The sequence below is a fragment of the Oryx dammah genome, unplaced genomic scaffold (genome assembly GCF_014754425.2).
Source record: "Oryx dammah isolate SB20612 unplaced genomic scaffold, SCBI_Odam_1.1 HiC_scaffold_6, whole genome shotgun sequence".
NCBI lineage: Eukaryota > Metazoa > Chordata > Mammalia > Artiodactyla > Bovidae > Oryx > Oryx dammah.
Window position 1 is genome coordinate 29188750 of NW_024070190.1, and position 26170 is coordinate 29214919.

General features: G+C 45.8%; 1 protein-coding gene and 1 pseudogene across 4 annotated transcripts in view; one reads left to right on the forward strand and one right to left on the reverse strand.

The window, feature by feature from the left end:
* The window catches only part of KAT6B (lysine acetyltransferase 6B), a 185688-nt gene extending 180484 nt beyond the window's left edge, over nt 1–5204 (reverse strand). Inside the window, exon 1 of one of the 4 annotated variants that reach the window (XM_040242364.1) lies at nt 4016–4641. The gene's annotated coding sequence lies outside the window, so the exon portion shown is untranslated. Of the gene's footprint in view, nt 1–4015; nt 4642–5120 lie in introns of those variants that run through there. The other 3 variants (XM_040242365.1, XM_040242366.1, XM_040242367.1) reach the window with 3 other exon arrangements.
* Nucleotides 5205–15635: 10431 nt separating this feature from the next.
* LOC120865136 lies at nt 15636–19763 on the forward strand (annotated as a pseudogene).
* The last annotated feature ends 6407 nt before the right edge of the window (nt 19764–26170 follow it).

Consider the following 26170-nt stretch of genomic DNA (forward strand, 5'->3'; position numbering starts at 1 on the left):
GGTGAGGATAGGGTCAAGAAGCGTGTATTTTCCTCATGATCATACATCTTTTAAGGCTGGAAAAGACTCTGATGCTGGGAGGGATTGGGGACAGGAGGAGAAGGGGACGACAGAGGATGAGATGGCTGGATGGCATCACCGACTCAATGGACGTGAGTTTGAGTGAACTCCAGGAGTTGGTGATGGACAGGGAGGCCTGGCATGCTGTAATTCATGGGGTCGTAGAGCCGGACACAACTGAGCGACTGAACTGAACTGAACTGAACGGAAAGATTTAGAAGATAAAATTGATAGGTGAATATCTACTTAACCTGAGGGCAGGAAAAGTCTTAAAACAAGACACAAAAAGCACTAACCATAAAGAAAATACCATTAAATTTGACTCCATTAAAATTAAGAAGTTCTGTTCATTAAAAGACACCACAGAGAGTGAAAAGGCAAGCCAGAGAATGAAGGCAGGCATTTGCAACACACACAAAGGACAGTTTCATATTTAGAGCAAGAACTACTAAACAGCTATAAAAAGACACAAGGACCGATTTACAAAAGGGGGAAGAGATGCGGGGACAGACTCTAACAGGAACTTTACAAATGAGGAAAGCCAAGTAGCCAATAAATAAACGGAAAGCTGTTCAACCTCCTTACTAATAAGGTAAAGGCAAAGTGTACCAGATTGGCTAAGCTGAAAAACTAACAAGAATAAGTCCAGTTGGTGAGAATAAGAAGCCAGGGAACTCAGATATAGATACAGATACATTGATATACTGGAGGAAGTATAAGCTGATACAACTCTGGAAAATAATCAAACTGGTACCTAGTAAAGTTGCAGACAAGTATATCCCACGACTAGGGCAACCATACAGATCATCATCCAAATTCAGACGCTTCTGAGAATTAAAGGTGTTATACTAATTCCCGGAGGAGGAAACGGCAACCCACTCCAGTATCCTTGGACAGAGGAGCCTGGGTCGCAGAGTAGGACACGACTGAGCATTATACAACCAACACCGGGCCAACAGGCATAGGCAGCATTAACAATCACGCTGCCTATGAAGCAGTTCATTCCCTGTGCACACCTCAGTCGGAGGCCGTGCACACGCATACCAGGTGATGAGCACGGGAACGCTGGCAGGGAACATTAGTTCACAACTTCCCCACACCAGAAACAAATACCCAGCAAGAGTGAAACTGAGGAGGCTTCCCTGGTGGCACCTGGTCATGGTAGAGAGTCTGCCTGCCAATGCAGGAAACACAGGTTCGATCCCTGGTCCTGGCAGATCCCACATGCCAGGGAGCAACCACGCTCACATGCTGCAACTATTGAGCCTGCGCTCTAGAGCCCGGGAACCACAACTACTGAGCCCCTGCAGCCTGCAGTCTGTGCTCTGCAACAAGAGAAGTAACTGTAATGAGAAGCCCATGTACAAAAGCCACCATTAACCACAAACTACAGAGAACCCGCGAGCAGCCAAAAATAAAAATAAATACAATTATTTTTAAATGGCCACTTGGACATATTACAGCCTTTCAAAAAAAAAGAGCGGATGATAGAAAAATTGTGGAAGATTATGGGAGTTCCATGAAAAGCTGCTTAATGGCCTTCTGGAAAAGCAAATTAAAGCACTACAAAGAAGAAATCTCCGTTGCTCACACCTCTCCCATTCACTAGTCATTTACTATTTTACATGCAAAGACTGATCACTGCAGCTCACACATACCTGCTTTCATAAAATAATTCCTTTTCTCTCACTTGATACAAATACGGGGATCTGTATACAAGAACACTGAAACTATTGTGTAGAGAATTAAGAGATGAAAAGTCACTTATTAGGAACCCTGGCATTTAAAAAACCATACCAGTTGGCTAAGTCTTCTTCTGACTGGTATTCAACAGTCCATGAAAGTTTCTGAAGTACATTATTTATCCAACTTCCTCAACTACCTTCCAATATTCACTTTATTTTAACTTTCCCTCCCCTGATGCCTTATATCTGACAGTTCCCACCTTATCTGCACAAGCAGTGTGAGAGATAACATGTGGTGTAACAGCTATGACGTAACATTCACTCTACTCAAGAGGCCTGGGCTTGACCGGCAGGCAAAATTTCAACTGACCGTGTCATCACCACCGGCCAGTCATTCTCCTAAGTTCCTCCTTTAATGTTAAACCCTCCCTCTGTCTTTATCTTCTCTTTTTAACTATCACTTCACCATCTCAATCTTTGACCCTAAGTTCAAGTTCTCAGGTAAGAATCTTATCCTTTATTGAAAAATGCATTATCCTTTCCTTCTGGGAAAAGAAAAAAAAAAATCCTGCCCAAATTCATTTTGATAAGTGTGTGAAGAATTTATGAATAAAAAAGAATGGAGTGTTTTACTTCAAGATAATCCCAGAAAATCAATGAACTTTACTCACAGTCATACAAAACACACACACACACCTTTTTTGGAGTACCACAGAACTAGAACACTGTCTTGGTGCAAGTTATTCCCATTAGCTACTCCCACCTCCTGTCCATATATGGAGGAGTCTTCATGTGCTCTTTCCTTTGAATTTCCAGGTTCCTCCACCCAAATCTTGGCTCACTGGTTCTCTCTTCCTATTTTCCACATTTGTGATCTGGCCCCTCCTCTGCCTCTGCCCTTTGTCTCCTACCACCCCCTGCACTCAACGCAGACCAAAGCACTTACAAATTCAAAAATATGCAAACACAAGGAGCCTCTTTCAGAGACAGACACCCAGTTCCCCCTTGAGCTGACTCCAGCTCAAGTTACACCCAAGAAATCCAAAGTGTGTGCCAAGTTGCGTACCCACGGGTTGTAGGCCACCAACTCCTCTGTCCATGGAATTTCCCTTCCAGGCAAGAATACTGGAGTGGGATGCCATTTCCTACTCCAAGGGATCTTTCAGACCCAGGGATTAAACCTGTCCCCCACCCTCCTGCATTGACAGGTGAATTCTTTACCACTGAGCCACCTGGGAAGCCTCTAACAACTCTGTCTCCCACACTGACATCTTTGCCCATATGCCCTCCCGACTCAATCCCAATCACATTCGCCCAGTCCCACCTACCCCTCTTCACACCTGTCTCCTTTTCCCACCTCCTGAACCCCCTGGCTCCTAAGAGATTTTCTATTAGATATATTTTGTGCAAGGGTCACCTCGGGGCAAAATATATCTAATAATTTAGAATATATTTAAATTCTACGTAGGCTCCCTTGGAATTTAAGTTTGCTCTTCTGTCCTCCGGAGACTCTCTAAAGAATATCCGTTTCCCATCCCTCCATGTTTTTTCCAAGCTTCTATACCCCAAAGCTAGCAAACCTTTCTATTCAAGCATCCCGATTCACCCAGATACCTCCTTCCCCCCATAGTAAATGTACCTAACCCCCCGTTTCCTCAATACTTCCTCCAAACCAGTATCTACTCGGCACCGCTTTCTCGGCACTACTCCATATCCACCACACCCAAATCCATTCTTACTCTGCCTCCCCCCAACCCCCGTATCTACAAGTTCACCCTTCTGCACCGTCTCACTTGCCCCTCGGTCCTCCTTCCACATCTCCCAATTCTGCACTCTCCTCACCCTCCCTGATACACCTGCTTGCACATGCCGTTTCCCCTCACACCCACCCCCTCCCTGGGAGTGCACTTCCCAGACACTCACGGGCCCCCTACCGTTCCCAGTAGGTCCCTCCCACTCAGAAAACCCCTCCGAGCCCTCGCCTTCCGACCACCCGAACCCCGCCCCCATCCCGACATCGCCCCGCCCCTCTACCTCGAGCCCCGCCCCCTGCCCTGGAGGTCCCGCTGAGGGGCGGGGCCTGTCCCTCCTCCTCTTTCCCCCGCCCCCTACCGTCACGCTCAGGGGCAGCCTGACCCCGAGCGGCCCCGCGGTGACCCTCGCGCAGAGGCCTGTGGGAGGGGCGTCACAAGCCCCCTATTTCCCCCCCACTCCCGCCCCCCGCCCGCCCAGTCTCCTCCCCCTGGGAACGCGCGGGGTGGGTGACAGACCTGGCCGCGCGCCACCGCTACAGCGCCTGCCGGGGGCGCCGCCGCTGCCTGAGAAAAAAGCCGCGGCTGCCGCCTGGAGGAGGTGCCGTCGCCTCCGCCACCGCTGCCGCCGCCGCCAGGGGTAGGAGCTAAGCCGCCGCCATTTTGTGTCCCCCTGTTGTTGTCGTTGACATGAATCCGACATGACACTGATTACAGCCCAATGGAGTCTCATTAAACCCGAGCCACGGTCCCGCCCCAGCGCTGCTCCATTGGACTAGACCGCAGACACTTAGGGCCACCCGTTGGCCTAGGAGTCTGTCCGTCACCCACACACTAACCACTCTGCAGCCCATTGGGGCAGGATCCTGCCGGTCATCTCGCCTCCGCATAGGCACACCCCTCGACCCATCAGCCCCCCCTCCGGTACCACCCCGGGGGAGGGCCCACTGCCAGTACCAATCAACAGACCGCCTGGCCCGCCTCTTCTGGGCACCTATTGGTCCAGCCCTTTTTCTCTCGCCCAGACACCACGCAACCTCTACTTCCACCTACCCGCCCCCTCTACCTCTAGAAAGGGATTGGGTCTACTCGCAGCAGAGGTACTTGGCCTTATTGGCTGCAGACAACGCCAATCAGAAGGCCTTTTCCCTTTCCCCTCCCCCACTCAACCCCGAACCCCCTAGCCCGCAGCTAAAGTTTGTGTGAGAGCTGATCGCTGGCGGCGGCCGCAGGATTTAGGGGTGGGCGCGGGCGGGCGCGCGCGGGCGGGCACGCGAAGTTAAAATTCGAGGTTCTCAGTCGCCAGCGCCTGCGGTGGAGCGCGCGGACGGGCGCGCCGCCTGGAGCGTTCCATCCCGCCCCCTCCTCCACCTTCTCCCGTCCCGTCCCGGGCGACTACTCGCCCGCCCCCTGGCTCGCATCCTTACCCCCCACGCACCCCTACCCTGCAAGCCGAGGCCGGGTGCAGGCAGTATGATGTTGTTGCAGCCTCCTCGCCATCCCATGCCGAGGGGGAGCAAGCCCTTACCCTCCGGGCGTGCACCCCCCGGCTCCACACTCGCCCGTGTCTGCAAGCACGTGCACCGTTCGCCGCTGCCTCCAGCCACCCCGGTCCCGGGCTAACCTCGCCTGCAGCCCGGCCAATCGCTTGCTGCCCTTTGTTGCTGCAGCCCGGGTCTCCCCGCTGCCTTCCTCAGCCTCCGCCTCGTCCTTTGCCAGCCGCCCGGGTCCGCAGCGCCGCGCTCCCCCCGCCCGGGACCCACCGCCGCCGCCTCCTTCTCCTCCTCCGCCTCCTCCTCCTCCTCGGCTCCGGGCTGCAGCGCACAGAGCCCGAGGCAGCGCCGCCCAGCCCCGCTCCCCCCGCGCCGCCAGCTAGCCCGCCCGGCCCGGCCGGGGGCGCAGCCTGGACCCCGCCCGCCCCAGTCCCCGCCCCGGGGGTACCTGCCTCCGCCCTGGGGGGCTCCGCTTGCCGCCCTCGGGGGAGGGCGGGGATGCCGGTGTCCGCGGGAGGATGGGGACGCCTGGGCCGTTTGGGGCGGGGAGTGTGCCCGCCAGGGCTGGGACAGAGAGGTGCGGTCCTCGCCAAAGCGCCCCCCCACCCTGCCCCGCCGCCGTGGGCCCCAAACTTCGTCCTCCGCTGGGCCTTGTACCCTGGGCGGTCGCGGCAGTTTTGGGGTGGGGGATGCTTCGGGAGCTGTGTCTACCCTGATCAGGAGGAAGAGGGAGCAGTGACATTCAGCGACTGCGGACAGGGCACGGCGGCGGCATCCTTGGGTGGGAGTGGGGATGTCAGACGCCGCTGGAGAGGGAAGCTGCCCCTCAATGCCCTCTCCCGGTCTGCGAGGAGCTGGAGAGCTCTGAGCTGCGTTCTCAGTGCTTTCTTGGGCTATGCAGCCGGGTGGCAGAGGGGCTAGGGGCGGGGAGAGACGGCTGGGGGGGCCCTTCCCCCTCTCTTCTAGCCAGCGCTCGAAGGAAGGCTGATGGCGAAGTTCGGTTTTCCAGGCTTCCCCTGGGCCCCCCGAGTTCCTGAGGCCCACAAGAGGGAGGCTGGGGGCTCATCTGGCCGCCCAGGCGAGGCCACTTTGACGCTGCCCACATGCCTCCCAGCGCCGTCCAGACTCTGAAGAGAGACTCCCTCGTTCTTCCCGGAGACCGGTGGGATGCTGACAAGGGAGACTTCGGAAAATAGTAAAAGTAGCCTTGGGAAATGGCTCCTACAGAGTTTGAGTACGAAGTTTCCCTTCCGAGGCGCCATTTCTTCATGTGGGGGAGGAGAACTATGACTTTGTAAAAGAACCAAGTTTCAGGCATGGTGGCCTAGGTGGCAAACCACCTGTTGACTCAAGTCTGCCCCAGGGCGATCTTGGGCCCTGGCAGGGTGACACATGGTGCCAGGGAGAGGAATCCCCAGGCTTCCTGCCCTGGTTGACTCCAGCACCCTCATGGCAGTGACTCTGCAGCAGCATCTTCAACTTCGCATTAGCAACCACTGTGTAAGCTAGGTAGGTGCTTTGTTAGAGCAACTTCTCTCAAACAAACAACAGCAGCAGCAGCACAGCGCAGTCATCGATTGCAGAGCTAAAACACACTTCACTTTCTAAGATGGTTTGCTTCTCTAGGGTGTGAGCTGCCCCTACTTACATGCTTCTTGGCAGCAAGGTGAGAAAAGAGCTAAGACAAAGGGTGCAGAGTTGGATGAAAGGACAGAACAGGGGAGAGGGGGAGCAGAAGAGTTGTAATACTACACTCAAAACTGTCACTGGTTCCATTATAAATCCCTTTTATAGGTGTTTTATTACTTGGTTGTTAGTTTTTAAAACACAAACCTCTTTAGATTAAATCTTGGCATTCACCGGCTCAGCTTGGGGAAACAAAACACAGGGAAAGCTCTGGCTTGGCTACTTTTGAGTTACATTACTGATAAAACAAACAAACAGCAGGTTGGGTTTCCTCATAGCCTCTCCTACCTCTTTTATTTAGTATCTTCAGTAGCTGGCTCAAGGTGAATTTTTACAAGCCATTAGTTTATAATTCAGTCTAGTTCATTTAGGTATTTCAAAGAGAAAGACATTTATAAGGTATGCTTTTTTTTTTTTATCATGCAGTTGTTGGGATTTTTATTCTCCAAGAAATTACTAAGTAAATCTAAGAATCCTGGCACACACTTTGGTCTTTATGTTCTGGTGCCCCCGCCCGTGGTCTGCCCAGATGCACTTTATTTTGTAACTTAGATTTGAGCCTCCCAGCCTGCATTTTATCTTAAGCAATAAAAATAAACCATGTCTTAATTAAAAACAAGTTTCAAAACTCCAAATGTGTACAAACTAAAGTATGCTAAAGAAGCAACCAAAGACAATTAAAGCCAAAAGTCTGCATTTAAGATGTCTTCAGCCAATGAATCGTGGAAGATTTATGAGCATCTAACACTTGTTATCACTAATGAGTTAGCCAGATGGATTTCCAGTGCATCAAGACCTGAACAGACACCTTAGATAGAAAAGGGTCTCATTTGGCTAAACTTGTGCTCCTGTAACCCCAGGAGCTGGCAAACACAGAAGATGGAAGTATCTTTATCCAACAAGTTGATGTGGTTTTTTTTGAGGTTCTTTTCTTAATATAGTTCTCTAACAGGGCATGGCAAAGAAAGGGACTGTGTTGCCTTCCCAATGATACTCCCCTCTAAGCTTACTTGTCCTTTGAGCAATCCTGGCTCTTCAGATAAGTGGGACTGGAAAGGATACCAGAGCACAGCCAGAGATACATACTTAATGCTTCCTCTAAACCTCTCTTTATCTATAGTATCTCAAAGCCTCAGCTGAGCTAAACAGCTCAATTAATAACTTAATCTAGAAATAACTTGAAAACCAAGCCCAGCACAAAATTTGCAAGCTGACTGGACTGAAGGATTATGAATCCAGGGGCCCATCTGATGAGTCCTCCCCCTTCCCCAAAAGAGTTGCCAGTGGGCACCACTGACCAGCACTGCTCACAGATCAGCAGCATCAGAATGGTCTGGGAATGAGTGCTTAAAACACAGATTCTTCAGCCTAACCCCAGATTCTGATTCAGTAGGTCTACAGTGAGTCTCCCAAATCTACATTTTTAGCCCATGACTTGGCTTGAAGCTTATGATCCCTGATTTGACAACCACTGGCCTAGGCTGAATCCTTGTCTTTCCCAACTGCAAAGTAATGTTTCTTTTGTGAGCTTCTCAGCCAGAAGGTTATAGTCCCTAGTATACTGAGATGATTCCATGGTCTGACCTATCTGTCCTTCAGTCCTGAGTAAGAGTAAAAAAGAATGCAGAATAGCTTCAGGAGCTGAAGGGAACTGAAGGGCTTGATCTTTGCGGTTTGTTTACTTGCTCTGAAGCAAGTCAAACAAACACACTGATAAGAGGGATCACATCCACAGATGCACCAACAAAACCTTATGAAAGAAACCAAGGAAGGGAGACAGCAGGCAGAGACCCTGAGCTGATCTGTCTAGGCCAAAGCTCAGGATGAAGTCTATTTACACTCAATTAGTCACTTAAAAAAACAATGGTCTCCACTGTCCTTCCACCTGCCACTGGGGACTGGAAACTGCCCCCACAAGGTCACAGTGTCTGGTTATGTCAGTCAAGGGCAAAGGGGGTGAGGGACGATCAGTCAAACCATTAGTTTTAAGTAGGCTAGCAAATTCAAGCTACAGGTGTGTATGAAAAGTCTGCATTGTTTTAAATACCAATATTTTGTACTCTTACCCCATTAGTTCTAGCTTAAAAACTTTTAGTGTCATTTAAAAGCATTCTGAACCAAGTCTACACTCCTTAGTCTACCTCTAAGGCTATGTACATCTGCACCCAACCATTATCTCATCTCCAGCTTCTCCCAGCCCCACACACTCCTCCGTGCCCAGCACACACTGTTCCCTCTGCAGTCATGCCTGCCCTCTCTACCTTATCTGATGAAGACCTTGGAAAAAAGATACCTCCAAATCCCTGCTTGGCTGCTGCCTTTTCTGTGAAGTTTCCCTGGTCTTTGTAGGGAGCCCAAAGGACTTGAAGCAAACCTGGAGCAATCCAGCTCTGCACTTGTTGATTGCTCTGTTACTGTTTGTCAAATTACAGAATAAAAGCACTTACACTCTGTTGTCACCTTTTGCCAGTCTGTTGTCCTAGTTAGCTTTTCTACTACGTGGTCCAGTTTTTTCATCTGTATAACTGCCCTAGAGCCTGACCCATAGAAGCTACTTAACAACCACCACGCACACCTGTGGTTCCCATCCCTGGCTGCACACTGAAGGAACTTTTGAATCAGCTTAGCACCAAGTCCCACCTGAGGACACCTAAGACTGTTTGGGGTGGACTGTTTATTAGTATTAGTATTTAAGCACCCTGTGCAGTCAACAGTTCAGAACCATTGTTTTATATTTACCAGGAGGATGTCTCAGCATCAAGTGAGACATTCTGAAGACAAGAGAATGGTAAAAGATTATAAAATTAGCTAAATGTTGCTGAGAGGACAGAGGACTCAGGATCTTTTTGGTTTTGAGACTTGAGAGTCTTAATAAAGACTCAGTTTTTAGCACCAGGCTATAAAAAAGAAAAATGAAACAATACCAAGATTTAATTTAATGATTCCCAGTCCTTTGAATTTTAAAATTGGGGAAAATGACAAAGCTGCCAACTTATAATTTTGATAATAAGGACATTTTTTAAAAGACCTAATGACCATCCACTGTCTGCATTATTGGGGCTTCCCAGGTAGTACTAGTGGTAACGAACCCATGTGTCAGTGCAGGAGACATAAGGAGACTGGGCTTTGATCCCTGGATCAGGAAGATACCCTGGAGAAGAACATGGCAACCCACTCCAGTATTCTTGCCTAGACAATCCCTTGGACAGAGGAGCCTGCTGGGCTACAGTCCATAAGGTCACAAAGAGTCGGACACAACTGAATTGACTTAGCATGCATGCACGCATCTGCATCAAACAAACCGTGGAACATTCTTCAAGAGATGGGAATACCAGACCGCCTTACCTGCCTCCTGAGAAATCTGTATGCAGGTCAAAAAGCAACAGTTAGAACTGGACATAGAACAACAAACTGGTTCCAAAATCAGGAAAGGAGTACATCAAGGCTGTATATTGTCACCCTGCTTTTTTAACTTATATGCAGAGTACATCATTAGAAATGCTAGACTGGATGAAGCACAAGCTGGAATCAAGATTGCTGGGAGAAATATCAATAACCTCAGATACGCAGGTGACACCACCTTTATGGCAGAAAGTGAAGAGGAACTAAAAAGCCTCTTGATGAAAGTGAAAGAGGAGAGTGAAAAAGTTGGCTTAAAGCTCAACATTCAGAAAACGAAGATCATGGCATCCGGTCCCATCACTTCATGGGAGATAGATGGGGAAACAGTGGAAATAGTGACAGACTTTATTTTGGGGGCTCCAAAATCACTGCAGATGGTGACTGCAGCCATGAAATTAAAAGAGACTTGCTCCTTGGAAGAAAAGCTATGACCAATCTAGACAGCATATTAGAAAGCAGAGACATTACTTTGTCAACAAAGGTCCATCTAGTCAAAGCTATGGTTTTTCCAGTAGTCATGTATGGATATGAGAGTTGGACTATAAAGAAAGCTGAGCACCGAAGAATTGATGCTTTTGAACTGTGGTGTTGAAGAAAGACTCTTGAGAGTCCCTTGGACAGCAAGGATATCCAACCAGTCCATCCTAAAGTAAATCAGTCCTGAATATTCATTGGAAGAACTGATGCTGAAGCTGAAACTCCAATACTTTGGCCACCTGATGAGAAGAACTGACTCATTTGAAAAGACCCTGATGCTGGGAGAGATTGAAAGCAAGAGAAGGGGACAACAGAGGATGAGATGGTTGGATGGCATGTCCAACTCAGTGGACATGAGTTTGAGTAAACTCCAGGAGTTGGTGATGGACAGGGAGGCCTGGCGTGCTGCAGTCCATGGGATCACAGAGAGTTGGACACAACTGAGCGACTGAACTGATGCATGTGCATTATTACAAAAAAGAAAGAACTTTCTGAACAAAGGATAGTCCCACCCATGAAATGAAAGTGGATGACTATATCAACATGTACATTTTCTTTCTTCCTCTTTTTTTTTCCATTTCAATGCAGACATTGAAATTTTACTTCTGAGTCTGGCTACCTGAGCACAGTGCATTCAGGAATCACTGGACTATTTTACACTTTTCCAGGGGCAAAAAGTATAGATCATGTTCGATCTAATCATTAATAATTTTCTCTAACATGCCCAACTCATTGTGCTCAACTAACTGAAGACGGTTTTCTCTTATTCTATCTTTAATACAGAAAGAAAATATACAGCTCAGAGAGATAGTGGCAAAGGAATACGGAAGAGAGCACCAAAATAAAAATAGGCACCAGATTTTTATCCATCTCTGCCAGCAACTAATGTGTGTCCTTGGACAAATCCAGAGTGGCGACATCTTGAACTCATCTCTGCTCTTAGTAATTTATTGTTGGCTTACTTGTGATTCCCAAAAGGTCATTGTTCTTGTATATAAAGTTTCTAAAGAACTGATGAAAGAATGAAACTTCTAAATATGTTTTTTCTTACCGCATCTTTTAATTATAACATATTTATACATATTTGTCATAGAAAGTGTGGATAATAAAGAAAAAGGAGAGAAAAGTAAACAGAAATTAGCTGTAAGTCCTGACACCGAAAGATAATATGTTGGCAAGTATTCTAACTTTTTACTTCAATCAATATTTCTTTTTTTTTTTTTTTCCAATCAATATTTCTATTGTGGCTGAAGTTTGGGATAAATTTTTCAGCTAAGGAAACTGCATTAGTAAAAAATGTAACTTACTAGGACTTATTAGAATATTGCAACTTCTTAGTTTGCATGTATGATAATTATTGCATATTGTATGATAATCACTCCAATTTTTTGATGGAATTGCAGACAGAGGGCCTGAATTAGCCTTTCCAACCATAAGGTTCTCAATGTAGCCCACATCCCATCATTCAAGTCAGCAAGTCAAAAACATCTTAAAGGCAGTCGAGAAGATCAGCCTGGTGAGCAGTTTCCCAGTATTAGTAACGAAACTGCTTGTGGGAGACCATGGTTGAGAGCTTGCTTGATCATAACAACCTTGGCCAGAAACTTCAGGGTTGGGATTGGGTTCATTTGTATAGTTCCCCAATTGCCCTGTACATGATATTAATAAATGATGTTGAGTAAAATAAAAAGTTAAGGATCTGTTATCTATTTGCTTATCTTAGAAAATTCATAAATCAGGCTGTAAACGTCCTAAGCTTAAGTATTTCCTGTATATGGTCATGTACATCGTGTGTGCATGCTCAGTTGTTTCAGTCGTGTCTGGCTCTTTGCGACCCTATGGACTGTAGCCCGCCAGGCTCCTCAGTCCGTGGGATTCTCCAGGCAAGAATACTGGAGTAGGTTGCCATGCCCTCCTCCAGAGGATCTTCCCAACCCAGGAGTTAAACATGCATCTCTGCAATGCAGGCAGATTCTTTACCCACTGAGCCACCTGGGAAGTCCCATATACTTCACAGACATTCATTCAATATATGAAGGTTGGATGAACACATTCCCTAACCACTGTAAAACTGTACTTTCTGCTACTTAATCTAAAACCATTTTTTCTAAGTTATGTATGTCTGTTGGAGAGTTTTTAAAAATTAACATTTTTTAAACATTAACATTAATGTTCTTAAACATTTAACATTTCAGCATTTGATCAATGGGTATGTTTTATTATATACTACATTTGGTTTTATATATATATATATATATATATATATATATACACACACACATGGGCTTCCCAGGTGGCTCAGTGGCAAAAGATCTGCCTGCCAATGCAGGAGGCTCAAGAGACGTGGGTTCAACCCCTGTGTCGGGAAGATCCCCTGGAGTAGGAAATGGCAACCCACTCCAGTATTCTTACCTGGAGAAATCCATAGAGAGGAGCCTGGTGGGTTACATACAGTCCATAAGGTTGCAAAGAGTCAGACATGACTTAACAACATATATATATATATGTTGTACTTTGGCCACCTCATGCGAAGAATTGACTCATTGGAAAAGACTCTGATGCTGGGAGGGATTGGGGGCAGGAGGAGAAGGGGACGACAGAGGATGAGATGGCTGGATGGCATCACCGACTCGATGGACGTGAGTCTGAGTGAACTCCGGGAGATGGTGATGGACAGGGAGGCCTGGTGTGCTGCGATTCATGGGGTCGCAAAGAGTCGGACATGACTGAGCAACTGAACTGAACTGAACATACATATACACACAGACTTGAAACCACACCCATCTCAGTTTCTAAGATCAAGAACACCATACTTTGAGGAAATCCTCCTACTCCCACAACTGTTTTAGCTCCCCACTTCTGCAGTTTGTGACCTATGATAGTGCTCCCAGTGGCTCACTTCAGTAGCCAATGTGACTTGGCATATCTACTAGCTGGGACTGGTAGCTTCCTTTTTTTTTTTTTCCCATTGCAGTGCCACACATCTAATGACAACCTTTAGTAAAGAGTCTATAATGGCTCCTGACTCTGCTTCCTAAATCTTAATTGATGATCTAAAATAACAACTGCAACTTCAGTTTATTTGTAGTTTGTAGTATCTCAATCTATGGCAAGGCAAAGAGATTACTGTTCACCAAGTATTCCCTATGTTCCCCTATATTTCATAGCCTTCCTTTCAGTGTGGCTAGTTTCAGCCAATGGACTCTGAGCAGAAGTGGTATGTATTACTTCTGGGTCAAGAAAGTTAAGAACCAGGGTAGTGGTTCTCCATGCCTCTCTTTCCTTGCTGAAGCATCTCAGAAGCCATGTGTTACAGACAAGAAGCTACAAGTTGGCAGAGCCACTATGAGCCTGGACCCCTGAGTAACTAAATGGAGAAGACTTCCCAAATCCCACAATTGGGTTTAATGTGTAACAGGAAAATAAATTTTGTTGTGTTAAGCCAAAGAGATATGTGTTGAAGTATGTCTATTATAGCAAGCAGTGGAGTTGCAGAACCTAAATTAATGTATTTCCTAAGTGCAGTACTTTACAAATACCTTTTAAAAAATCTTAGTATCTGTGTCCTTGAGGTAAAAACACGTCCCTCCTCACTAATTATCCTTTTTCTCCAAGCACCCCAGCTGACTGCCCATTGACCACGGTTGTGATGGATATATCAGATCTATCGTATTATGTTGCATTTCCCCCAGAATGCTTTAGTAAAACTGTTGATGAGATGAAGGGAATTAAACAGTGGATCCAGGACTTCCCTGGTGGTCCAGTGCCTAAGACTTTGGGCTCTCAATGCAAGAGCCCCAAGTACCTTCCTGATCAGGGAACTAGATGCCACATGCAGCAACTGAGACCCAGTGCAGCCAAATAAATAAATGGATATATTTATTTAAATTTTAAAGATACAATGCTTAAAAAAAAAAAAAGGTTCTGTTTCTTCATGTAAATAAAAACTGAGAAGTCTGGGGTGGTAGTGTCATTCTTAGGCTAGAATCTACTGTATTTCTGAACACAGTAGAAAAATTAAGTTGGAATCACTTTATTACTTTAGCATGACTTTGTTGGCTTCCAAATAATTAATTTTGTCACCACTGTAAGTTGAATTTTTTGAAATATGGGTGTTTCTTGGAAAAACTGCTGCTTCTGAAGAGAAAGAAATTCTGCCCCAGTCCATTCAGTGTCCTTTTTTGCAGTTTCTCAGCCTAGTCTTGGAGCTCTAAGAAATGACAAATGATATAGGAGCTGATTTGCAAGGTGGCTAGGAGAAGTGCATTTTGTTCCTGTCAATTAAAGAAGGGGGACTCATGTTGGGCATAGTATTGTGTAATTCTGTGGCTCCACTCAAAACCTCTTAGGATAAACAGTGTGGGAACACGGGATGCTGAAGTGGACTGCGGGAACATGTTGGCTGAGCACAGCTTTTAAGTGCTTGGCCTAACAATATTATTAATAACAGCTACCACTTACAGAGTACTTACAGGGCTAAGTGATTTCCCTGAATTGGCTCATTTGATCCTCACAAAAATCCTCTTTAAATACTGCTATTATCCCCCATTTTACAGACTAGGAAACTGTGGCCATGAGGTGCTGAGTGGCTGGCTGGTGGTCAGAATTCCTTTTACCTGTCCCTTGATGAAGTATGAACTCAAAGCCAGGCCTCCAGCCACTGCCTATGGGAGTGGGGCCCTGTGGGGCTGTATAGGGGTCCAGGCAGCCACTGAGCAGCCTGCCCTCCTAGCACTGCCCACTCAGCGCCTGTGCAACAGAGGCAACCCCTGAGGTGCACACGACCTCACTCAGGCGCCCAGGCCCAAGGCTCTTGGGAGAGAAGAAGCTGGCTCTACCAAGAAAGGGAAGGCACGGGAAGGCTGCAGGCCAGGAAGGCGAAGTGTCCTCTGGGGCAGAAAGAAAGAGTCCTGGCACTGGATGGAGAGGAGAAAGTGACAGAGAAGAACCTCCAGGTCAGGCCTCCAGGAGTCCAGAGGCCGAACCACTTCCAGGCTGTGAGAACACAGGAATAACCACTTTCTGGCATACCAAAGCCTCTCACTTAATTTCAATAAGAATACTTTTCAGAAAGAGGAGAAATGAGCGGGGATACTAAACTTCCTGCAGGTGAGTGCTGCAGCAGAGACTCCGGGGCGTTGTCCCCCACCAGCCACCGGGAGACACTCTGCGCCTTTGTCTTTCCGCATCCCATGGTGTCACCGCCAAGCCCTGGGCCGCTGGATACAAAGTAACACAGGAGAGACCTCCCAGCGAAGGGATGGAGCATCAGCTGCTAAACTAACTAAAGTTGCTAAACTAGCCTGGTGGCTGTTTTGTCTTTTAGTGTGAACTCACGAACAGGTTGCGGATGCCTCTGCAGCATGTGAGTGACTCTCTTTCTGAAAGAATTCACCTTGCTGAAGGGCTGATGTCTGGCACAGAAAACTCACAGGGCTCACCTGGCTTTGACAGGAGCCTTCCTTCCCTGCTCGATTGCCTCCCAGGAACCCCACGCCACATGCCCCCCACCAACCCCCAAAGGGCTAGCCAAGCAGGGCCTGGGGCTGGCATGGCCTTACTACAGTCTGGGATCCTGAGCCCAGCCTTCCCTCCTGACCCTCCCTGGTGGACATGACCCCACTGGCTTGCACAGACGGAAGCAGGGAAATCAGCCAGAAGGTTCTGGAAACTGGCAGGCTCCCTCCCAGACAACCTCTGCTCCGTTCTGAAAACGTGCCTGCCCCTGGCGGGGTCCAGCCTGAGCGTCATCACCAGCCTGGCATCAGCCATCATGCAGAAAAGGTCATTTCAGGGAGGATGATCCCAGATAACTGTTACTCTAGCAGAAAGCAATTAACATGTGGATGGGACATTATCCTGCGTCCTATGGGTTTGTTTAAGCATCACATCCAACTCCTTTCTCAATATGAATGTACTCTGTTTCTGCCACGGTCATCCCATCTACCTCCTGGACTTGGATCTCCAGTGTAAAGCCAAGGACACAGGAGCAGGCATAACCCATCCGGTTGCCTGGGCTGCTGCTTTAGCCAAAATGAGCCAGTGTTCTGACTGAGACTAGATAGGAATTGATGCGATACATTTTTCAAGAAAGTTTGATATATTTTAAAGAATATATATAGTCTAACATGAACACTTTAACAAATGACAAAGGGCTTCCCTGGTGGCTCAGTGGTAAAAAATTCACCTGCCAATGCAGGAGGACATAGGTTCAATTCCTGGTCCAGGAAGATCCCACATGCCAGGAGCAACTAAGCCCATGAGCCCCAACCACTGAGCCTGTGCCCTGGAGCCCATGCTGTGCAATGAGAGGAACCACTGCAACAAGCGGCCCGTGCGCCGCAACTGGAGCAGCTCCTGCTGAGCACAGACAAAGAGCTCACACAGCAAGGTGAACCTGGCAGAGCCAAAAATAAGTGAACAAAAGGTTTTAATGAGGAAAAGTATAAATAGCTAATAAGCATATGAAAAATGTCCAGACCTCCTAGTTACTGAAGATGTGTGAGATCTTATTTTTCCCTTTCCAAATAAGCAAAATGAAAGCATGGGGTCCCCCAACACTGGCCTCGGTGTGGCAAGCGTGACACTCTCTCTGGGAGCAGAAATTGATGCGAAGTTTCTGGAAAACATCTGACAGCGTTTATCAAGAGCCTTAACAATGCTCCACGCAGATGAGTGGACGCTAAAGCAGGGGCGTGGGAGCCAAGCAAGTGTGAGTCCTGATCCCACCATTCCAGCTGTGTGCCCACGGACAAAGCACTTTGCCTCGTTTATGCTCGTTTTCTCAAGTATGAGAACAGCGGGTGCTTCTCCCTGCCTCACAGGGCTGTTGTGAGGCTGAAGGGAAAAAACAGAGGGCTTAACACGCAGGAACGCTGCCGTGGCTGGTTTTCTAAATTCTCTGTGAGCTGGTAATCTGGACTGCCCCAGAGGAATAGTCTGACAGGTAGGCAAAGATTCATGTACAAAACACGTCTATCCAGTGTTACTTTTTTTTTTTTCTTTTTTTGCCCTCCCTTGCACCCTCAGCATCTGGGGTTCCCTGACCAGGATCAAATCCATGCCCCCATGCAGGGGAAGTGCACAGTCTTAACCACTGGATTGTCAGGGAAGTCCCTCCAGGATTACTTATGATCATAAAAACAGGGACGCAATGCATCCAGCATTAGGGAAAAGTTAAGAAAGTTATGGTCCAAACATGTGGTTTCAGATAGAAACTCAGCTGATAGCCTATGATATGCACTGCTCTGTACCTTGCTTTTTTTCACTTAACAGTGTAACATTTCACAAATTCTATGTGTCTGTACGGTAAGTGCCTAGCATTGGGATTATTGAATCAAAAGATGTGTATTTAAAAATTTACAGTTATGGCCAACTTGCCCCACAGAGGTTCCAATGCACTCTTGGACAAAGATATCAGAAGGGCTGTTTCTGAAGCTCTCCACATCAGTGTTATCAACCTTTGTTCTTGGCCAAGGTGAAAGTGGTATTCTATTGAAATTTCAATTTGCATTTCTTTTATTGTGAGTGAGGTTGAGCACCTTTTCATATGTTTAACAGCCATTTGTGTTTCCTTTTCACTGAATTGTCTGCTTTGGGCCTCACTTTCTATTGAGTAGTAGGTCTCTTTTTTTTCCTTCATTTAGCTCTTCAGTTGAAACATATGCAAATTCTTTCCTCCGGTTTATCACTTATCTTTTAATTTTTTGTGGGGTTTTTGCCATTCAGCTTTAAAATAAAAAACATATTGTCAAGGTTCTTGGAAATTGCTCTTTCTGTGCTGTGACACGCTGTATTGTCCTAATCTACTGACTCTTCTTGCTCTGTCTGAGCTCCTTGAGGGCTGGGACTGCGACTATCTGCTTCATCACTTGAACCCCTGATAAGCACCCAAAAGATACCTGTTCAGTGACTGTGGTTCCGCTTAGTGAGTAAGTGCCAAACAGCTGTGCCTTCTAGGTAAATCTGCATAGTACACAAGGGAAAAATATTCTCCTGCCCTATCCACTTCTGCCACAAAACAGTCATGGTCAACTTGTAACAAAATGTGTGAATTTTCAAGGTATTACCCCAGCCTCTCTGGTGTCTCAAGACGGTCAAGAGCCTGCCTGCAATGCAGGAGACCAGGGTTTGATGTCTGCATCGGAAAGATCCCGTGGAGAAGGAAATTGCAAGCCACTCCAGTATTTTTGCCTAGAAAATCCCATGGACAGAAGAGCCTGGCGAGCCCCCGTCCAAGGGGTCCCAAAGAGTGGGACACAACTGAGCAGTTAACACTTTACTTTACCCCAGCCTCAGATGTTGGCAGCCTCAATATTCACGGTCACACTGAGAGTTGACCAGTCCGCCCCAGCCTCCCACCTGGCCCAGCCCACCATCCAAGTGGGACACACAACCCCTCAGGGACTCACTGTGCTGTGGCTCCCAGATGAGTGGGCTGGGGGTGGGGGTGGAGGCAAGTCCTCCCCTACAGGGCCTGGGGCGGCTTCAGAAGACTCTCTACTTCTCTTCTCACGGACCTAGGAGGAAAACCAGAGTTCCTTTCCAACAGCAAAGAATAGGACGGCCCAGATTGTGCTATGCAAATCCATAGAAAATTCAGAGCATTCCTGGACTGACAAGGAAGAATCAAGAAAATTCAACAAAAAAAAAAAAAAAAAAGGAAAAAGAAGCGTCTATAGAACAACTGTCCACCTTTGGCAGAGGTGGGTCAGGTTGCTGTCAGGGTCTCATTTACTGCTTGCTGTTCAGGGGCAATATTGGGCAGAGGCAGAAAGTTACACCTTGGCCCCAAAGCTGATTTTATTTTGCAGGTCAGCCATTGGTACTGTTTTTTTCTAACAGCTGTTCTCCAAGAGCAAGGGGCACTGAAGGGCTGTGTTCAGGCATCCAGTTCTGCTTTACTCAAACGGTTAGCCTCTTCTTCCCAGAAAGCATGATAATAATGATCTGTACCATACCAGGAATATTGGAAATATCTTTCTATCTTTACAGACCCTAAAGGCTCTCTTGGGCAGGTGCCGTGTCGGGTGCAAAGGTGGCAAGAAGCCCCTGAAGCAGCCCAAGAAGCAAGCCAAGGAGATGGATGAGATGAGGCATGCAAGCAGAAACAGAAGGAGCAGCAGAAGAAACTAAAGGAGCTAAAAGCCAAAGTCTCAGAGAAAGGGCCCCTGGCCACAGGTGGAATCAAGAAATCTGACAAAAAGTAAGCTGTTCCTTATGCCTGAGGCAATGATGATTCTTAGTTCCATTCCTGTTTAAACATCTGGATTGCCTGCCATAACATCTGTTGACATCTATAGCTAGAATGAAGTGTTGTCTTGGAATCTACTGTATATTTAAGAGTAAACTTGTGTAAAAAAAAAAAAAGGCTTTTTTATTTTTATTTTTTTGGCCATGTGTCACAGCTTACGGGCTCTTAGTTCCCCAATCGGGGGTTGAACCCAGACCCTGAACAGTGAGAGCAAAGAGCACTAACTACTGGACAGCCAGGGAACTCCCAAGACTTTTTAATTTTTTTTTTTAATTTTTAACTTCTTATTTTGAAAAAAAAAAGCAAAATTTACAGAAATGTTGCAAAAACAATTTAGTGAACTCCCAAACCCTCCTCATCTATTTTCACCAATTGTTCTTATTTTTGCTACATTTGCTTTACCATTCTCGATACAATATATTAGGGGGTTTTCCCTTGTGGCTCATCTGGTAAAGAATCAGCCTGCAATGTGGGAGACCTGGGTTCAGTCCCTGGGTTAGGAAGATCCCCTGGAGATGGGAAAGGCTACCCACTCTAGTATTCTGGCCTGGAGAATTCACTCCATGGGGCTGCAAAGAGACACGACTGAGCGACTTTCACTATTCACTATACACTACATACCATTATTATCTTTTTTATTATTATTATCATTTAAATGAACTATTTGAAAGCAAACTGTGGACTTTTACCCCTAAACATTTTCATCTTTGCTGTTAACAGTGAAGACATCCTCTTATAATCACAATACAGTTATTAAATTCAGAAAACTTAACATTGTTAAATTACTGATATCTAATCTGCAGTGAAATTCCAATACTTTGGCCAATTGATGAAAAGAACTGACTAACTGGAAAAGACCTGATGCTGGAAAAGATTGAAGGAGGGGACAACAGAGGATGAGATGGTTGGATGGCATCACCGACTCAATGGACATGAGTTTGAGTAAGCTCCATTAGTTGGTGATGGACAGAGAAGCCTGACGTGCTGCAGTCAAGGAGTCAGACATGACTGAATGACTGAACTGAACTGACCTGAATCTGTAGTTCACACTCAGATTTCACTGTGTGTATGCTCAGTAACATCTGACAGTTTGTGATCTCATGGACTGTAGCCCACCAGGCTCCTCTGTCCATGGAATTTTCCAGGCAAAAATACTGGAGTGGGTTGCTACTGCCTCCTCCGGGGGATGTTCCCAACCCAGGGATTGAACCCATGTCTCCTGAGTCTCCTGCGTTGCAGGTGAATTCTTTACCACTGAACCACCAAAGAAGTCCCTCAAATTTTGCTAATTGTCCAAATAAAGCCTCCAATAGCTCCTTCTTTCGGAGAAGGCAATGGCACCCAACTCCAGTACTCTTGCCTGGAAAATCCCCTGGATGGAGGAGCCTGGTAGGCTGCAGTCCATGGGGTCGCAAAGAGTCAGACACGACTGAGCAACTTCACTTTCACTTTTCACTTTGTGGCATTGGAGAAGGAAATGGCAACCCACTCTAGTGTTCTTGCCTGGAGAATCCCAGGGACAGGGGAGCCTGGTGGGCTGCCATCTGTGGGGTCACACAGAGTTGGACACGACTGAAGCGATTTAGCAGCAGCACCAGCAGCTCCTTCTTTACCAGACCAGGATCCAATCTTGGTTGCATTTAGTTTTTCTCTCTTAATTTCTTTTAATCTGGATGAGTTCCTCCACCTAGATTTTATGATCTTGATGTTTTCAAAGATTGCTGGCCAGTTGCTTTGTAGAATTTCCTTTAGTTTGGATTTTCTGATGTTTCTCTATGGTTAATTTCAGTTTATACATTTTTTATAAAAATATTTTTAATTGCTCATGATCCTTGTATATTATAACCAAATTATAATCAAATGAGTCATACTTTGAAACAAGTTTTTTCATTATAATTCATATTCACTTGTGGCTGACTTAAAACATTATTTCTTATATTTTTGAACTATCTCCTTTCGGTAATTTTAAACATGGTAATTTTTTTCTGTTTGCATTTCGTATTTGTTCTTTCGAACATAGATCAGGGAGTCTCTCTTGCTGGTTCATTCTCTGTCAGTTTTGTTTTTTATATCTGTTTATAATAGGGATATTGACATCTTATTTTGAAACAGAAGTCATTCCTCCCATACCATACCATGCATGCATGCATGCGTATGTGCTAAGTCACTTCAGTTGTGTCTGACTCTTTGAGAGCCTCTGGACCATAGCCCACCAGGCTCCTCCGTCCTGGGGTTCTCCAGGCAGGAATACTGGAGTAGGTTACCACGCCTTCCTCCAGAGGATCTCCCCAACCCAGGGATCAAACCAGCGTCTCTTCCATCTCCTCCATTGGGGGGTGGGTTCTTTACCACTAGCACCATCTGGGAAGCCCATACCACACCATAAGTCTCTCTTATTCTCCTTTGCATCCCTTTATCTAGCAATAATACCTGGTACCACTCAGGAAAACTCTGGGGAACACTGGTTGACTCAGTGAATGAATTTAGTGGCTACATACTGAATTTTCTGAATCTAAGTCCTATACAAAAAATAATTTTGGTTTCTATTAATTACTGTACACATTGAGAAGTACAGGAATTCAAGTATTACAGTTTTACAAAAATATCTTCTACTAATGATTTAAGTGTCTCAATCTTAGTATGAGCCCAAAGACCACCATCTTTGGCTGAAATTCTGCTTGAGTCCTGGTACATTTGAGGAGGAAGGGTGGGACGAGTGCTCATGGTCTGAAGGCAGGCTTCTCAGGGGAAAAGCCTCCTTATAGAAATGAACACAGAAGCAGGCTGGGGGCTTTCAAGCTCTCCTCAAGAGCACCAGATCTTGAATGCAGAGAATTCGACTTAGTTACTCCTTGGTCTGAACCTTATAACTTGTCGTATGGTCCAGCTACATTAACCTGAAGTTCAACACACCTGCCACTGTGAGAATTTGCCCACTCTCCAGGCTCAGGCTCTCCCTCTGCCTTGTTCCTCTGTCAGGAACATGCCGTCTCCACCTCCTCCCTGGAGTTTTGATACTTGGTTAATAGCAGGAAAGAGGCTCCACTTAGAATCCTATAAATTTATATCATAATGAAATAGTTTAAATTTATCAGTTTGGCAAAGACAAGACAGATTAATTATATGTAAGAAAATGACAAAATAAGTACTTTTATGTACTTTTCATATTTTACAGCATCTGTTTAAACTTAAGCAACTCAACTTCTGGGATTCTTTCCTGTAGACATACTTGCACAAGGGCAGAAAGAAATATGTAAAAGCATGCTCGCTGTAACCTTTTTGTAACAATGGAAAGATGGAAACTGCTCTCTCAACTGTCCACCCATAGGGGCTGGTTAGATTACAGCAAAGCATATAATATCATATAATCTGATTATTAGAAAGAATAAGGTGGATCTACGTGATCTAATATGGAACCTGTCAAAAATGTATTGTTGAATGGAAAAACAATTTGCAAAGCAGATTAAATATGGTTATTTATGTTGTATAATATATTCACAGCAAAAAAAAAAAAATCTGAAAATGTACACCAAACTGTGAACAATGATTATTATCTGAGGAATGTGGGATTATGGAAGGCTGTCACATTCTTTGCTTTGTACATTTGTGATGTTTGCAATTTTTATAAGAAATAGTATTTGAAAATCAGGAAAGAAAATAAAGAATTGAAAAGCTCACGAACCAAAAAAAAAAAGGTAGTGTGTGGGGAGCTGGAGGGGGTCCAGACGCAACAAAACTGATCATTTGCTGACAACTGGGACAGGTCTATAGGGGTTCCCTGTACTCTCTACTTTTGCATGTGTTAGAATATTCCATAATAAACAGAAAAAAAGGAAAAGAAACACACCCCAAATCCTAGGACAGGCAGGTGAAGAGGAAGCACAGCCTGGGTCAGCTGGAAAAGGATAGAGTTCCACGAGTTCATTAAACACCTAAGTTTACATTTCAGTAGGTAGAGAACGAGATATTGTTAACTTCTTTAAAGTATGAAAACTGATTTTATAAAGATTACTTTGTATAATTTGGGTTGGAGGAGAGAAGCATTAAGGAGACAGACTATTCATAGAAATCATCTTGCTCCAGCAATAAGGTAGAAAGGAAGGGTCTGTTAGAGGTGGCATGGAGGCTGCATGGAAATGTCATAGTGACTGCTGCGGAGTGGGGAGGTGAGAGAGGAGTGCCACGTAACATCTCAGTCCTTCTTCAGAGCCCCTGGGATGCTGCTCGGGCCAACAGACCCAGACAGAGATCAATTTCCTAAGCGCCAGCTTTCATCCACTTCCCCATCAGGGAAACCTCCCAACCTCTGCAGGGGCCTTTTAGCCAGCTCTTGCCTGGCTCAAGCGTGACTGGAACAACTGGCCTCGAACTTGATTCCACTGTTTCCTCTCCATTTCTCTCAACACCGCCTTCCACTTCTTACAGGGCTCCCTAACGGGCTACGCATGCATGGGCGGGTTAAGTCACTTCAGGTTCTTATCACCAGCGCCACCTGAGAAGCACCTAGTGGGCTAGACAAGTTAGCAGAAGGATTTGTTTTCTAATGTTCATTTATTCGTCTAACGTTCATTTATCCACTATCTTTAAGTAGGGGGCTTCCCAGGTGGCGCTAGTGGTAAAGAAACTGCCTGCCAATGCAGGAGACTTAGAGATGCAGGTTCTATCCCTGGGTCAGGAAGATCCCCTGGAGGAGGAAATGGCAAGCCACTCCAGTATTCTTGCCTGGAGAATCCCATGGACAGAGGAGTCTGGCAGGCTACAGTCCACAGGGTCACACACAGTCAGACATGACTGAAGTGACTTAGCACACACATACACACATACACTCCGAGACCAAGCACGGGGTACACTCAATAATGAACACGCAGACAAGTCACTGGTCTCCTGGGGCCTGCAGTTCCTTCTTCCACCATCACATAAGTAGTTTGTTTGCGCTCTCCTTTAACTATGATCATTATTATTGTGGTAACATACATATAACATAAATTTTACTGTCAATGGCTCCCCACTCCAGTACTCTTGCCTGGAAAAATCCCATGGACGGAGGAGCCTGGTAGGCTGCAGTCCATGGGGTCGCCAAGAGTCAGACACGACTGAGCGACTTCACTTTCACTTTTCACTTTTCACTTTCATGCATTGGAGAAGGAAATGGCAACCCACTCCAGTGTTCTTGCCTGGAGAATCCCAGGGACAGGGGAGCCTGGTGGGCTGCTGTCTATGGGGTCGCACAGAGTCGGAAACGACTGAAGCGACTTAGCAGCAGCAGCAGCAACCACTTTTGAACATACAGCTTCGTGGCATTAATTACATTCCTATCTTTCAAGACTGATATTCTATACCTATTAAATAGTGACTTTCTATTCTACCCCTCCCCAGGCCCCCAGCAACCACTATTTTACTTTCTGAATGAAAAAATTTGATTACAGGAGGTACCTCGTATAAGTGGAATTAAACAATATTTGTCTTTTTATGTCTGGCTTATTTCACTTAGCATAGTGTCCTCAAGTTTCAACCACACTACAGCATGTATCAGAAATTCCCTCCTTTTAAAGGCTGAATTAACATTCCATTGTACGTATATGCCACAATTTCTTGAATTGCTTCCACCTTTTGACTATAGTGATAATGCTGCTATGAACATGGGTATACAAACATTTCTTTAAATCCCCGCTTTCAAGTTTTGGATATATACCTAGAAGAGGAACTGCTGGATCGTATGGCAATTCTATTTTTTAATGTTTTGAGGAACTGCCGTATTGTTTTCCACAGCAACTACACCATTCTCACCCACAGGGCACCACAAGGGTTCTACTTTCTCACATTTTTACCCACACTTGTCCTGTTTGCTTGTTTGCTTTTAGTAGCCATCCTAATAGCTATGAAGTGGTAGAATGGGTTTTAAAATATAAAACTTTTTTAAAACTAATATTGCTCAAGCATATTATTTTCAATTCAAAGGGTATTTTCCTCTCCTATTAAGCCACCTTAATCAGAGATAGAAAACTCTGAGAAGGACCAGCAGTTGTAGCACCTTTTGTCTGGGGGTCTAATTCCGCTATTCCGAAAGCAACACAGCTGGAAGGTTCAATTCACTCAGTACAGGGCTGTCCTTTAGCTTAGTTTCCTCATCTATATAACAGGAATAATAAAAGTATCTACCTCATGGAGTTATTACGAAGAGGCAATGAGTTAATTAATATAAAGCATTTAAAACAGGACCTGAAATATTGTAAGCTCTGTACAAACACCTATTAAATAAAATAATAAAAAGTTTTCCAGTTTTGTGGATCCTTTGGAGGTGCTGTCTATTACACTGGAAAGAAACATGAACTGATCAAGCCTTTACCGAAAGCCTGTGTGTCT